Genomic DNA, 15,195 nt, shown 5'->3' on the forward strand with positions numbered 1-15,195 from the left:
GAACAATTGCATAACCAGGCCAGATGTTGGGAGCATATTTTCTGAGGATCCTCAGACAATTCCCAAAGAAGGGGAAGTCAGTGTGACCTGGGCAGACAGCCCCAGAAATGTCTACTGTATGTCCTGCTGAAAGTGCAAGATCTGGTCCCATTCTGCAAAGTGCTGATAGGTCAAGTGGGTCACTGACTATGGAGTCCTTCACAGTATACTGAGCACTTTTACACATAACCATTTCCAATTTTTTAAAAAAATACAGTCATCGTTTCACTTTAAAAAATAATCTCTTTTAGACTGGAGAAACCCGGACAGTATGGCCCCCAAACACCCTTTGAGCTCAGTAATGAAGTCACTCCTGAGGTTCACCCTTCAGCCAAAGGTTGGACAAGCCCACAAAACAAAATGAGACTAAAAGGGCTCAACAGCCCAGGGGCAGGGACTAGGAAGCAGGAGGGAACAGGAAAGCCAGTAACAGGGAAACTAAGGTTGAAAAAGGAGAGTGTTGACATGCCTTGGGGTTGTTAACCAGTGTCACAGAACAATGTGTGTACTGACTGTTCAGTGAGAAACTAGTTTGTTCTGTAAAACTCCATCTAAACTACAATAGAAACTTAAAAAAAAAAAAATCTCTTTTACCATTGGAGTAGGTCATGCCTAGGAATGAGAAGAAATTGTTTGTTTTTAAACCAGTTATGTCAGGAATTACACATTGACCCTTTGAAAAGGTCATCTTAAGTTTATTCTAACAAAGCTGTCATTGATACCATTTTGTGTGTGTATGTGTGTACCCACTATATGCTGCCTATGAGACACACCATAAATACTTAAATCCTAAAAAATACAACATATGGTTATGATTTTCACCATTTTATAGATGAGAGAACTAATGCTTGGAAAAGTTAAGTAACTCGTCTAAGATTCACATCTAGTAAATATCAGTAAGAGGCTACAGTTAAAAGAGATTTTTTTTTTTTTCTAAAATAGAATAAATTTTAAATGCATGACGGCCTAATCTAAGAATGCATGTTTTTGTCCAAATAAGAGCGAAGTCTTAAGGTTACTCTTTGGAAGACCAAAAAAAAAAAAAAAACAAAACCCAGTACCATCAAGTTGATTCCAACTCATAGTGACCCTATAGGACAGGGTAGAACTGCCCTATAGAGTTTTCAAGAAGCACCTGGTGGATTTGAACTGCTGGCCCTTTGGTTACCAGCCATAGCACTTAACCACTACACCATCAGGGCTTCCTTTTGGAATACTAAAAAAAAAAAAAAATTTTTTTTTTTTTGGAATACAGATCTGCCCAATTCCCCCTCTGAAGCTAAGATGGCTGGTATTTCATCTTATAGATGTGGCAGCACCATCTAGTGGTGCATCGAAGACATCCACTGAGCTATTGGTTTTTCTTCATTTGACGACCACCTAGTCTTTAAGGGTGACAGATTAATTTTGGGCTTCCAATTAAAAACAGTAGAATGACCATGATTGCACTAAAATACGGTAAAGAAATAAAAATTGTATTCACCCACAGAGACAAAGAGAGCCAGAGACGAGTCCATTGGAACAAAAGGCTTCAACAAACAGAACACAGAAAGAGAACAGAGGGTGGCAACTGGCCCAGCAGAGCAGAGGACGTGAAAGCCATGGTCTGCGGAGGGGGTAATCGGAGGAAGTTGTGTTGACTTGCTCACAGGGCCCCTGCGAGGTTCAAAGCTTAGAGGACCTATGTTCTAAGAAAAGAGGGATGAGTCAAGGTGCTGGAAATACGGAAATGGGTCAAAAAATCTGTTCACCAGAAATCAGGAGGCTTACACGCTGAAGGATTTGAACTCAGAGGTTCTGATCTCAGGGATACAAGGCCTAGCATAGGCAAGAGGATGAAGGCTGCGGGGCTAAAGCGAAAGCCACACAGCAAATGCTGGGTCTTCAACCTCCTTCCCGTGCTCTGCTTCCATGCTCTTGTGTGGAGAAACTAAGTCAGAGAAAAGACCTTCAGATATGGCTACCCAGAAAACCCCAAGCAAGAAGGCTGGCTCAGGCCTGACAGGTTTTTAGTGAAGCCAGCATCTAACAAACCACCTGGCCCTCTTACTTGGGTCTCTCTCTAATATATGAAGACATGGACAATGGCCATTACACATTCAAGGAAAGCCACAGACATGAAAAATGAAGACCAAAAGCTACAAAGGAGAAAATAAGACTTGAAGGCAGAAGATGCAAGGTTTGGCGGGAGGAGGAGGCTACAAAATATCCTCAGAGAGTTGAGAGATTGTGTGTATTTTTTTTTTTTTAATGGTAATAGAGAATGTTATGAAAAAACATAAGGAATAAAAGAGCTCTTTGGAAATTATAAAATTGGCAACCGAAGTAGCAATTTGTTATAAATTTTGACAGTTAAAGTTGAGGAGGGATCTGGTGACATAGTGGTTAATAGCTTGGCTGCTAACCAAAAGGTTGGCAGTTTGAATCCACCAGCTGCTCCTTGGAAACCTATGGGGCAGTTGTACTGTCTTAAAAGGTTGCTATGCGTCAGAATTGACTCAACAGCAATGGGTTTTTTTTTTTTTTCCATGGGGGGGGAGTTTAATTGAGGAAATTCCATGAACTTTGAATATAAGAAAACAAAGTAGATGACAAATTGGAGAAGAAAGAAAACCAGAAGCTGAGGACAAATCTAAGTGGTGAAAATCTCCTGTCCAATAGAACTTACAGAAAGAGAGAATTATATGGAAGTGGTGTATAATTTCACAATGACCTACCTTGGTGGAGTGTTTCCCACTCGGGTTATGTTAGGCCTTTCAATAGAAACTGTGTCATTCCATTCTGGGAAATACTCTTGGAGAGCTTTCCGTATCAGCAGAAATAGAGCTCATTAGAAAAAAAAAAAAAAGCTTCGTAATATTCTATTATCTAGAACTAAATAACCCATTGCTGTCAAGTCGATTTCCACCCATAGTGACCCTAGGGGACTGAGTAAAACTGCTCCATAGGGTTCCCAAGGAGCAGCTGGTGGATTTGAACTGCCAGCCTTTTTGGTCAGCAGCTGAGCTTTTAACCACTGTACCACCAGGGCTCCAGAACTAAGTAGCATGTTAAATTACTCATTCCTTTACTGACGAGCGTTTAGGTGCTTTCTTTATTTTTTGATATTACAAACAATGCTGCAGTAAGCATCCTGTAATCCTTTTTATCGCAGATGTTTGAGTTTTTCTTCAAGCAATATTCTCCAAAACAAGATTTCTGGATCTCAGCATATGAACATTTTCAATTTAAAATTCAAAAGTTGCTCTTTCCTCACAATTCACACTTCCACCAACAGCACCTGAGGGTGCCCATTTCATCATACCGTAGCCTATACTCGATGTCAATGATCTTCTAAAATTATTTTCCAGTCGAATAGAATAAATTGTTATCTCATTGTTATTTTAATTTGCATTTTCCTGACTATTTCTGAGGTTGAACTTTTTTAGTTATTAATCATTTGTATTTCTTACTCTGTGAATTGGCCATTCATATCCTTTGAACATTTTTATTGAATTTTTTATATTTTTCTTACTGATTTATAGGATCTCTTTATATTTTTTTTTCTTTATATATTGTTTGTTATTTTAAAATTTTTTTAGTTTACACAGCACTGCTTTGTTGACTAAGGTGTATCTGACACAAGCCATGGTCCTTCCAATTGCCTCATGTGTACGCAAAGCTTGGGGAATGGAAAATTAAGACCGAAGAGGAATTGATGCATTTGAACTGTGGTGCTCGCAAAGAATATTGAATATACCATCAACTTATGCTAAAAGAACGAACAAATCAGTCTTAGAAGAAATACAACCAGAATGTTCCTTAGAAGAGAGATTGGCAAGACTTCAACTTGCTTACACCATCAAGAAAGACCAATCGCTAGAAAAGGACATTATGTTTGGTAAAGTCAGGAAAATGAGGGAAACCCTTAATGAGACGGATTGACACAATAGTCACAAAAATGGGCTCAAACACACCAATGATCCTGGCACAGGACTAGACGACTGACTGCTGGCAGCCAACAACGATCTAAGAGAAGAGCTCGTTTACCGAATTCATATAGGAGGATTCAGTTAAATGGACAAAACCATAAGTTGTTGTGGCAAGTTGAACTTACCAAGGGAAGAATTTTAGGACCATGCTGTTTAATCCTGATGATACATCAAGAAGCGTTTTCAGATAAGGACCCTTTCTAATTGAAAGCCAGTTCAGGAAAGAGGCCAATCCATCTTTAGCAGAATAGGGATAGGATTATAATTTTGTAAGGAATACGGTCAGTGTCGGCTCCTGAGGTGGCGTTAACAGTTAAGCACTCAACTACTAAACAAAAAATTGGTGGTTAGTACTTACCCAGAGACAGCTTGGAAGAACGATCTGGTGAGCTGCTTCTGAAAGGTGACAGGCTGGAAAACCCGAAGAAGTGTAGTTCTACTCTGAAACACATGGGATCACCATGAATTGGAATCAACTCCACAGCAACTGGTTTTATTTTTTGGTTTATGGTCTATTTATGTTAATAGAAAGTACAGATAGACATTCTTCAAGTAAACTGGACTGTGTGGTGTGCTGAGGAAATTATAAAGCAGATAAGACCTGAGATTCACTAAATGTGAAAGAGCCACACAGTCTGTCTTGGAAGAGTACACCCGGTGCTGTCAAGTCCGTTCTGATCCATGGCAACCCCATGCACAACAGAACAAAACACTGCCCAGTCCTGCGCCATCCTCACAATTGCTGCTATGTTTGAGCCCATCGTTGCAGCCACTGTGTCAATCCATCTCATTGAGAGGCTTCCTCTTTTTCACTGACCCTCTACTTTACCAAGCATGATAGCCTTCTCCAGGGACTGATCACTCTTGATAACATGTCCAAAGTATGTGAGGCACGGTCTTGCCATCCTTGCTTCTAAGGAGCATTTTGGTTGTACTTCTTCCAAGGCAGATTTATTCGTTCTTTTGGCAGTCCATGGTATATTCAATATTCTTCGCCAACACCACAATTCAAAGGCATCGATTCTTCCTTCGGTATTCCTTATTCATTGTCCAGCTTTCGCATACGTATGAGGAGACTGAAAACACCATGGCTTGGGTCAGGCACACCTTAGTCCTCAAGGTGACATCTTTGCTTTTCAACACCTTAAAGAGTTCCTCTGCAGCCGATTTGCCCAATGCAATGTGTCTTTTGATTTCTTTGCTGCTTCCATGGGTGTTGATTGTGGATGCAAGTAAAATGAAATCCTTGACAACCTCAAACTTTTCTCCGTTTATCATGATGTTGCTCATTGGTCCAGTTGTGAGGATTTTCGTTTTCTTTATGTTGAGGTGTAATCCATACTGAAGGCTGTGGTCTTTGATCTTCATTAGTAAGTGCTTCAAGTCCTCTTCACTTTCATCAAGGAAGGTTGTGTCATCTGCATAAAGCAGGTTGTTAATGAGCCTTCCTCCAATCCTGATGCCCCATTCAAAGAACATAGACTTCCTTCTTCTGTGGTCATGTGTAGAATACTGATTCAATATATTACCAGTATATTTTAACCTATTCTTCCTGTTGTGCTGTGACTCTTCCCCCATTTGGCCACAGCCCTACTCGGAGGAATAGCTCAATGATATTTACGGAAAATGAGTTGGGCCAGGTAGTTCATTGAGTGTTGGCTTCACTGAAAACTCATCAGGTCTGAAACCAGCTTTCTCAATGGGGGATTCCCAGGTGGCCGTACCTGGAGGTCTTTTCTTTGGCTCAGTTACCCCAGAAAAGAGCATGGGCAAGGTGACTGACTTCAATTTAGGATGTAACAAGTTCCAGGTATAGAGCCCAGGAGTGACAGTGACATAAAGTCACAATCTTTAAGTGACATAAATGGACATGAACATGGTAATAAATCACTGAGGATGTATGCTGTGGTTACCCCTCAGCCCCAAACTGAGGCCCAGTCAAGAGTATTAATGTAGTAAAAGGAGAGAATTTAATTGATACACTAGTTTACAGAGATACATATTCTTTGAGGCCAGAAAACTTTTTATTCTTTTTTAAGTCTAATTTGACAGTTGATTCACACTGATTTTTCATACTTCAACATCAGTGACAAGAAAGTCTCAATCAAACGCGTGATAAATTAGTAAAAGATTTTGGTAAGGGTAAAAATATGCCACGTACACTCTTTAAATGGTGCCATTTTAATTGTCAGCATGACATTTCAAAGTTGGGATTTATTCATACCATTGGTTTGTGTCAATTGTGACAACTTTTGGAACTTTGTAAGCTCGCAGAGGTATTTTTAGATTTGTTAATTGAGGCTTGTTTCTACAAATGAGGAAATGTGGCAGATGGTGCTTCCTGCTGCGTTGTTGTTTCTGATTTTCTACCAGTTTAGTATGAAGAAACCTCCAGCAACGCTCTTCTGTCTAAAAACGTGTCTCAACAGTGAACAGAGATTTACTGCTTATGAGGTCGGATAATTGGGATGGAGAGAAGAAGGGCAAGAATTGTAATTACACTAAAACAAAATGAGACAATTATCTAAATCAGTGTGTTTAGTGGACACGAGAGAAGTGTGGCAATCAGTCAGCCTAACCCTCAGCTAGTTGCAGAACTTAGCGTTTTAGGGTTTGGGAAGTATTCTTCATGGTATTTTTGAGTCTTTCTTGTTACCAGTGGGAGGCAAGAAAGTAAGTCTGAGTGTAGATGTTCACAGGCAAAACAAAAAACCATTGAGTCAATTCCAACTCACAGAGACCCTACGTAGGACAGAGTAGAACTGCCCCATAGCATTTCCAAGAGGAACCCTGGTGGCACAGTGGATAAAGTGCTTGACTGCTAACTGAAAGTAAGGTGAGCAATTTGAACCCACCAGCCGGTCCATGAGAGAAAGATGGGGCAGTCTGCTTCTGTAAAGATTTACAACCTTGCAAGCCCTGTGGGGCAGTTCTACTCTGTCCTATAGGGTCTCTAGGAGTTGAAATCGACTCAACAGCTGTGGGTAATCTTCACAGAAGCAGAGTACCACATCTTTCTCCCATGGAGTTGCCGGTGGGTTTAAACTGCCCATGTTTTGGTTCGCAGCTGAGCACTTAACCACTGTGCCACCAGGGCTCCCTAAAATGTGCATAATGTATACATATTCATGTCATTCCAATGCTTTTGGTTGATCCATGCTGTTAAAAACTCAGACGGATCCAGACTTGCTCTTCTCCTCACCCTTCCCCATAAATGAAAAACAATTTGTTTCCTTCCTGACCTTGGGTATACTAGAAAACAATCTTCCATTAATTTAACACAAGATTGCCAAAATCCACCCCCCAACCAATTCCTGGGTTTCCCACTAGTTGAGAATGACTCCACCACACTAAGATTCAGGGATTTTTTGAGGTCTCAGGTGTAGAAACCCTTGTGGTGTAGTGGTTAAGTGCTACAGCTGCTAACCAAAGGGTCAGCAGTTCAAATCCGCCAGGCGCTCCTTGGAAACTCTATGGGGCAGTTATACTCTGTTCTGTAGGGTTGCTATGAGTTGGAATCGACTCAACGGCACTGGGTTTGGTTTTCTGAGTTTAGTTTGAGTGTCCTCCAAAAGACATGTGCCCAAATGCATTATTCATAATAGCAAAAAACTGTAAACAACCCAATTGCCTACCAACAGTAGAAGGAATAAATAAATTTGTTACACTCACACAACGAACTTTGTTCTGGCTATGCAGATTTTGTTACAGACTTTGGAATGGGAGAATAACATCAGTAACACCAGTTAGGTCTAATGTGAGGTAGCTTTTTTGTGGTCTGTCATGTGTGTAAAAAATCTGGTTGAAATGAATATTTGATGAGGGATGTTTTCTGTGGGATAAAGTACTAGCTCTTTTGAATTCCTTTGTAGTTTGACACCTGCTCACCATTCCAACCTCATCTAGGCCAACTTCTCCTCCTCACCCTACCCTTCTTTTGGCCATACTGTAAGCAATACAAAGCTTCCTGTGGTTCTCTGATACTGTGATGATCCCTTTACATGGACCAGGCCCCTCCCCCATTTTGTTTTTTACCTGCCCAATCCTATTTGTTATCAAGTCTCTTCTCAGCATCACTTCTTCATCTACCTCACAGGTCCCACCTACTCCCCAGCCAGCACAACCATTTGTGCATTAATGGAACATTGACCGTGCATTGAACATGCTTGTGTACATGTCTGTTTCCCCTACTACACTTTAAGCTTCTCAATGGCAGAAACCAATACCCCAAACACCTGTCCCCATGCTGGGCAGATGGTACCCAAAATCTGTTGCCGTCAAGTTGATTCCAACTCATAGCAACTTTAAGGACAGTGTAGAACTGCCCCATAGGGTTTCCAAGGATCAGCGGGTGGATTCAAACCACCGACCTTTTGGTTAGCAGCCAAACACTTAACCACTGTGCCACCAGGGTTCCGGGCATATGGTAGATGCTAATAAATATTTTTTGAACCAAAAACCTAACTCTGAATGCAGTACCTTCTTATTTAAAGAGATCTAAATTTTCTCTGCTTGGAATTCATAACTCTTATATATTGTCAAAACTATGTTGCAGAAGTAGCACAACAATCTATAAAATTAAGAATTAAAATAACTAAAAAACACATTGCATTATCCTAGCAAATACATGGATTCCTGTTGACTTTATGAAAATTCTATTTCCCGGTAGGTGCCATTGACATTTGAATTTCAGAAATCTTACAAAGTTGGAGATAACATGAAATCATTTGTTTATATTTATACCCATGTAGGCAGTTGTTCTATAGATATTTATTGAGTAACTACCATATGTGTGAGGTACTTGAATCAATCAGATATCTTGACTTGGGATGGAGGATAGATTGACCAAGTCTATGTGTCTCACTTTTACTAGCTAGTCTAGCTGGATTTGTGAATAAATGTGTCTGGAACTAAAGACAATTATTTTGGGTCTGATTTACTGATTTGCTGCTGAGTCCCTTTCATAAGTCATTTTTGGACAGCTATACCCCTACCTGGAAACACTGGTGGTGCAGTGGTCAAGTGCTACATCTCCTAACCAAAAGGTCAGCAGTTCAAATCCACCAGGCGCTCCTTGGAAACTCTATGGGCAGTTCTACTCTGTCCTATAGGGTTGCTGTGAGTCAGAATTGACTCGATGGCAGTGGGTTTGGTTTTGTTTTATACCTCTACATACAAATTCTCCAACTCCAGTTCTTAGGATCACTGTAATCAGAAAAAGGAAGTTTCCAACTAGTTTCGCCTCATTTCACATGGGCTTTACATCATCACCCTTGCTGTTAGTCTGAAATGAATGTCATGGCCAGTTCTGAGAATAGAATTCTTGCTTCATTTCAGAGCCTCAGTCTTCTCTGTTTCAGCTCTTATTATTTGGCTTCTACTTTACTTCTTGTTCCTGAGTTTCTGTTCTGATAATTGCCTTATGCTGAGGCCCTATCCTGCTCTTACAATCACTTTGCAAGAGGCTTTAAAAAAAAAAACAAGATACTAATATTTATTAAGCACCAGCACGCCCAGCACTGTGCTAAGGTTTTTTGCTTTTACTATGTAATCTTTCTAGTCCTAATTTTACCAACTGACTCCAAGACAAAGTCACACAGCTAGTGAGAGGTAGAGCTGATAAATCCAGATCTAGGTCTGCCTGGCTCTACAGATGAGAATGTTCTCCCTCCACTATCTCCCTAACTATTGTGGAAGTTCCTTGGCCAAATCCTACTTCATAGACCTGATGCTCTCCCATCACTTACCACACATTTATTGAGGTGTTCCTCTCTCCAGAATAAGATGAAACAATCACTTGTCACTTCTACCTATTGTTCTAAATAAGTCATATCAATACCTATGTGCAAATTTCTCAAACAGATAAACTTTCTACCATAGCAATGAATAGACCATGTTATGTTTGCAAGGCTTATTTGAAACCTTCATCCAAAAATTGCACCAGAAGACATCTGAGTTTCAGCAGGTTAGATGGCATCCACCTAAATCCAAATCTCTCCATACACCCTCCCAAAACAATACAGCAAATAAAACCAGACATGGCCCATGCTTACAGCATAACTAGAACACTATAAATTTCAATTTACATGGAAATGGGGAAGAAACATACTAAACCAGCAGAGCCAGCTTCGAAGGCCATGTGGGAGTGGAGTGCTTGAAAGGGAGTCAGGATAACAAAGGAACTCTCTTCCCTACACAACCAGGCTAGAAAGAACTGAAAAATTATCAATAGCAGTCTACCACTGCTGTGGGGAAAAGGACAAGAGCCTGGATAGAGATGCTTTATGAGGCACAGGCATCAGGGAAGGCCAAAGGCTAAGGGTGGAACAGCAACATTGAGAAACACCCTCAGGAAAATCAATCCTCAAACTTGAAGATAGATCAGTAAAAATTATCTAAGCTAAAACACAAACAGGAATAGAAAGGGAAAACAAAAGAGTCATGAGAGAATATCAAATGGTCTAGCATAAATGTAATTGGAATACCAGGAGAGAAAGAGAAAAAAATGGGGCAGAAGGAATATTTCAAGAATAATGGCCATAAATTTTCCAAAAATATCAAAGACATAAAACTACAGATCCAAACAACTCAGAGAATTTCAAGTAGGATAAATCTCAAGACAGACAAGTACCAAAGCAAAACAAACAGAAAATTAAAAAAAAAAAAAAACCTAGGCACATCATATTCAAACTGCTGAAATTAAAAGATAAAGAGAAAATCTTGAAGGCAATCAGTGGAAAAAAAGACATACTACATACAGAGAAACAAAGACACACTGCATACTGAGGACAAAAGATCAAAATTACAGCAGACATCTCATCAGAAACTATGCAAGTCCGAAGACAATGGAGTGACACCTTTAAGGTGCTAAAAGACCGATACTCAGCCAAAAAAAAAAAAAAATTAAGGTGCAATAAAGATATTTTAAGACAAATAAAAACATAAAATTCATTAACAACAGAACTGCACTTCAAGAAGTGTCATAGAAAATCCAATTAAAAAAAAAAATCCAATTAGGCAGAGAGAATATGATATGAGAAAAAACTTCGAAATATACAAAAAAAAAGAAAATCTCTGAAAATGATTAAAATGAAGTTCAAAAGAGTAGATATTTATTTTTCTTATTTGACTCATTCTACAGATAATTGACTTCTAAATTAAAAATAGTGGCAATGTATTGTGAGTTTATAGCATATGTAAGAAGGAAATTATGTCAACAATAGCACAAAAGAAAAAAAACCTCGTTGAGTCAATTCTGCCTCGTGGTTACCCCATGTATGTTGGAGTAGAACTGTGCTTTGCAGAATTTTTAATGGCTGATTTTTCGGAAGCATATCACCACTAGGCCTTTATTCTGAGGCACCTCTGGATGGACTAGAACCACTGACCTTTCAGTTAGCAGCCAAACACATTAACTGTTTGCATCACCCAGGGACCCCTTAGCACAAAAAAGGAAAAGTGATTTCAATTCCCTCCCTCCCCCAATTGATCTATAAATTCAATGCAGCCCCAATAAAAATCACTGCAGAATTTTTGGGAAAATTAACAAGCTGATTCTAAAATTTATATGGAAAATCAAAAAAGAAAAAAAATCTAGAATAACTAAACCAATTTGAAAATAAAAAAACCAACCAGTAGGACTCACACTATTTGATTTCAAAGCTTTCTCTAAAGCTGTGGTAATTAAGACAGTGTGGTACCGGCAATGAACAGAACAGAGAATCCAGAAATAGACCTACACACATAGCCAATTAATTTTCCACAGATGCACAAAGACAATGTAATAGAGAAGGTTAGCCTTTCTACAAATGACACTAACACAATTGGATATACCTAAGTAAAAAAATTTAATCTCTGTCTTGTACCATATATACAAAAAAAAAAAAAAAACTCAGAATAGATCTACAACCTAAATGTAAAACACAAAATTATAACCGAAAACTATAAACCTTCTAGAAGAAAATCTTTGTGATCCTGGGATGGTCAAAGGATTTCTTAAACATTACACTAATAGCACAATTAATAAAAGAAAACATGGATATATTGGACTTCTTCAAAACTAAAGACCGGCGGAGCCAAGATGGCGGACTAGGCAGACGCTACCTCGGATCCCTCTTACAACAAAGACACGGAAAAACAAGTGAATCGATCACATACATAACAATCTACGAACCCTGAACAACAAACACAGATTTAGAGACGGAGAACGAACTAATACGGGGAAGCAGCGATTGTTTCCAGAGCCTGGAGCCAGCGTACCAGTCAGGTACGGCACAAGCACAGAGACCTGCTCCACCCCCCTGAACTAACCCCGGGAGGGGGACCAGCCGGTTCCACGGGCGGCATGGGACGCAGCCGGTAGGAGAAGTCCCCGGGAGGCAGTGACTGATCTTGGAGCAGAAAGAGCAGCATCCGAGCTGGGGAACCGTCCCGCAGGGATTTGGACTGGACGCAGGTACGGCATAAACACGGAGAGTTGCTCCACCCCCCTGAACTAACCCCCGGAAGGGGACCAGCCGGGTCGCGCGGGCGGCGTGGGACGCAGCCGGTAGAAGTCCCCGGGAGGCAGCGACTGGTATTGGAGCGGGGAGAACAGCGTCCCAGCCAGGACACTTGGTCACGGCACAAGCATGGGGAGCTACTCCACCCATCTGAACTAACCCCGGGAGGAGGCCCAACTGGTTCTCGGAGGTGGCACGGCCATGTGGCTGGAGGGACGAGAAGTCCCCGGGAGGCAGCGACTGATTTTGGAGTCGAGAGTGCACCGTCCCAGTAGGGGAGCCTTGACGCTGGGCGTGGGGCTGGAAGCGGAGGATCTGACCGTGACTCCAGCGGGCCAGACCCCCTGGGGGCAATCTCCACACAGCCAGCACACATAGGCGACGCGCCCGCGGGAATCTCAGATATAACAGTCATTCCAAGCAAGACAAGCAACTCTGGCTATATTCTGAGGTGCTACTCTCCTATCTCTCTGTTCCCTCCCCCACCCTCCCCAGGTGGCTTCATTAACATCTGAATAGCCTGAGCCAGAGGGAGAACTCTGATAGGGATCTGACTGCAGTTTTTTTTTTAGCGGATTTTCTGGAAAAACTAGTTTCCCAGTGATGGCTCGGAGACAACAATCCATATCAAACCACTTAAAGAAGCAGACCGTGACAGCTTCTCCAACCCCCCAAACAAAAGAATCAAAATCTTTCCCAAATGAAGATACAATCTTGGAATTATCAGATACAGAATATAAAAAACTAATTTACAGAATGCTTAATGATATAACAAATGAAATTAGGATATCTGCAGAAAAAGCCAAGGAACACACTGATAAAACTGTTGAAGAACTCAAAAAGATTATTCAAGAACATACTGGAAAAATTAATAAGTTGCAAGGATCCATAGAGAGACAACATGTAGAAATCCAAAAGATTAACAATAAAATAACAGAATTAGACAACACACTAGGAAGTCAGAGGAGCAGACTCGAGCAATTAGAATGCAGACTAGGACATCTGGAGAACCAGGGAATCAACACCAACATAGCTGAAAAAAAATCAGATAAAAGAATTAAAAAAAATGAAGAAACCCTAAGAATTATGTGGGACTCTATCAAGAAGGATAACCTGCGGGTGATTGGAGTCCCAGAACAGGGAGGGGGGACAGAAAACACAGAGAAAATAGTTGAAGAACTCCTGACACAAAACTTCCCTGACATCATGAAAGACGAAAGGATAGCTATCCAAGATGCTCATCGAACCCCATTTAAGATTGATCCAAAAAGAAAAACACCAAGACATATTATCATCAAACTCATCAAAACCAAAGATAAACAGAAAATTTTAAAAGCAGCCAGGGAGAAAAGAAAGGTTTCCTTCAAGGGAGAATCAATAAGAATATGTTCTGACTACTCAGCAGAAACCATGCAGGCAAGAAGGGAATGGGACGACATATACAGAACACTGAAGGAGAAAAACTGCCAACCAAGGATCATCTATCCAGCAAAACTCTCTCTGAAATATGAAGGCGAAATTAAGATATTTACAGACAAACACAAGTTTAGAGAATTTGCAAAAAACTAAAGACCACTGCTCTTCAAAGGATATTTTGAAAAGAATAAAATGACAAGTTAAAGGCAGGGAGAAAATATCTGCCAATGACATATTTGATAAAATATTTGTATCCAGGATATATAAAGAACGTTCAAAACTTAAAGATAAGAAAACAACCCAATTAAAAAATGAGCAAAATATTTGAACAGATATTTCAGTAAGGAAGCATCAGTAGACATTAGGAAGATTCAGATTAAAACCATCATCAGCTACTACTACATACCTATTATAATAGCTAAAATTTTTTTAAAAGAAAGATTGAGGGAGGGGAAAAACCGACAATACCAGCTACTAATGGTAATTGAGAGCAACGGAAACTTTCTCGTTTGTCGTGGGAAGCAAAACCGTACAGCCACTTTGGAAAAAAACAGTTTGTCAATTTCCTGCAGAGCTACACATACGCTTACAATATGACTCACCGGTTCTACTCCTAGGTCCTCATCCGAGAGAAATGAACACTATGTTCACGTAAAAGCTTGTACAATCCAAATATCCTTCAACTTGTGACGGACTTCAACTTTCTTTTTCACTTTTTTTTTTCTTTTTTAATGAGATATAATTCCCTTATCACAACATTCACTCTTTGTAGTACAGGCAGTCTCCAGGTTACAAATGTTGAATTTACGGACAACCTGTGCTTGCCCTTTAATGTCACGTAAATTTGCCCTCACTTTGAAACGACTGAATCGACCCCTGTTAGAAACAACTTCTGTGTCACAATCACTTTATCTTGCTGCACATGCAGCTTTTAAATTATTGAGAAGGCTTCAAGCTTCTTCTTGCACTGAAGTAAGGCTAAATAAGAACCATAGGCACCTGTTGCCTCTTAACTATGAAGTTGACTTAAAAGACACAGCTCGGAACCGATCTTGTTCATCACCTGGGGACTACCTGTATACAAGTCAGTGGTTTTTAGTATATTCACAAAATTGTGCAACTATCGTCACTATCTTGTTCCAGAATATTTGATCACCCCCCAAAAGAAACACAGTAACCTTTACCGATCACCCGCCTTCCTCTCCCCGATCCCTGGCAACCACTAATCCTCTTGCTGCCTCTATTCTGGACATTTCCCACCTGTAGAG

The 15,195-nt window shown here is 40.3% G+C and overlaps 1 long non-coding RNA gene across 1 annotated transcript in view; it reads right to left on the reverse strand.

Annotated features, from left to right (window-relative positions):
- Nucleotides 1–10,668, reverse strand: part of LOC111751296 (uncharacterized) — a 40,076-nt gene extending 29,408 nt beyond the window's left edge. Inside the window, exon 1 of the long non-coding RNA XR_010318662.1 lies at nucleotides 4,369–10,668. This is a non-coding gene — a long non-coding RNA (uncharacterized LOC111751296). The remainder of the gene's footprint in view (nucleotides 1–4,368) is intronic.
- Between the last annotated feature and the right edge of the window lie 4,527 nt (nucleotides 10,669–15,195).

This window comes from Loxodonta africana, chromosome 19, assembly GCF_030014295.1.
Source record: "Loxodonta africana isolate mLoxAfr1 chromosome 19, mLoxAfr1.hap2, whole genome shotgun sequence".
Taxonomy (NCBI): Eukaryota; Metazoa; Chordata; class Mammalia; order Proboscidea; family Elephantidae; genus Loxodonta; species Loxodonta africana.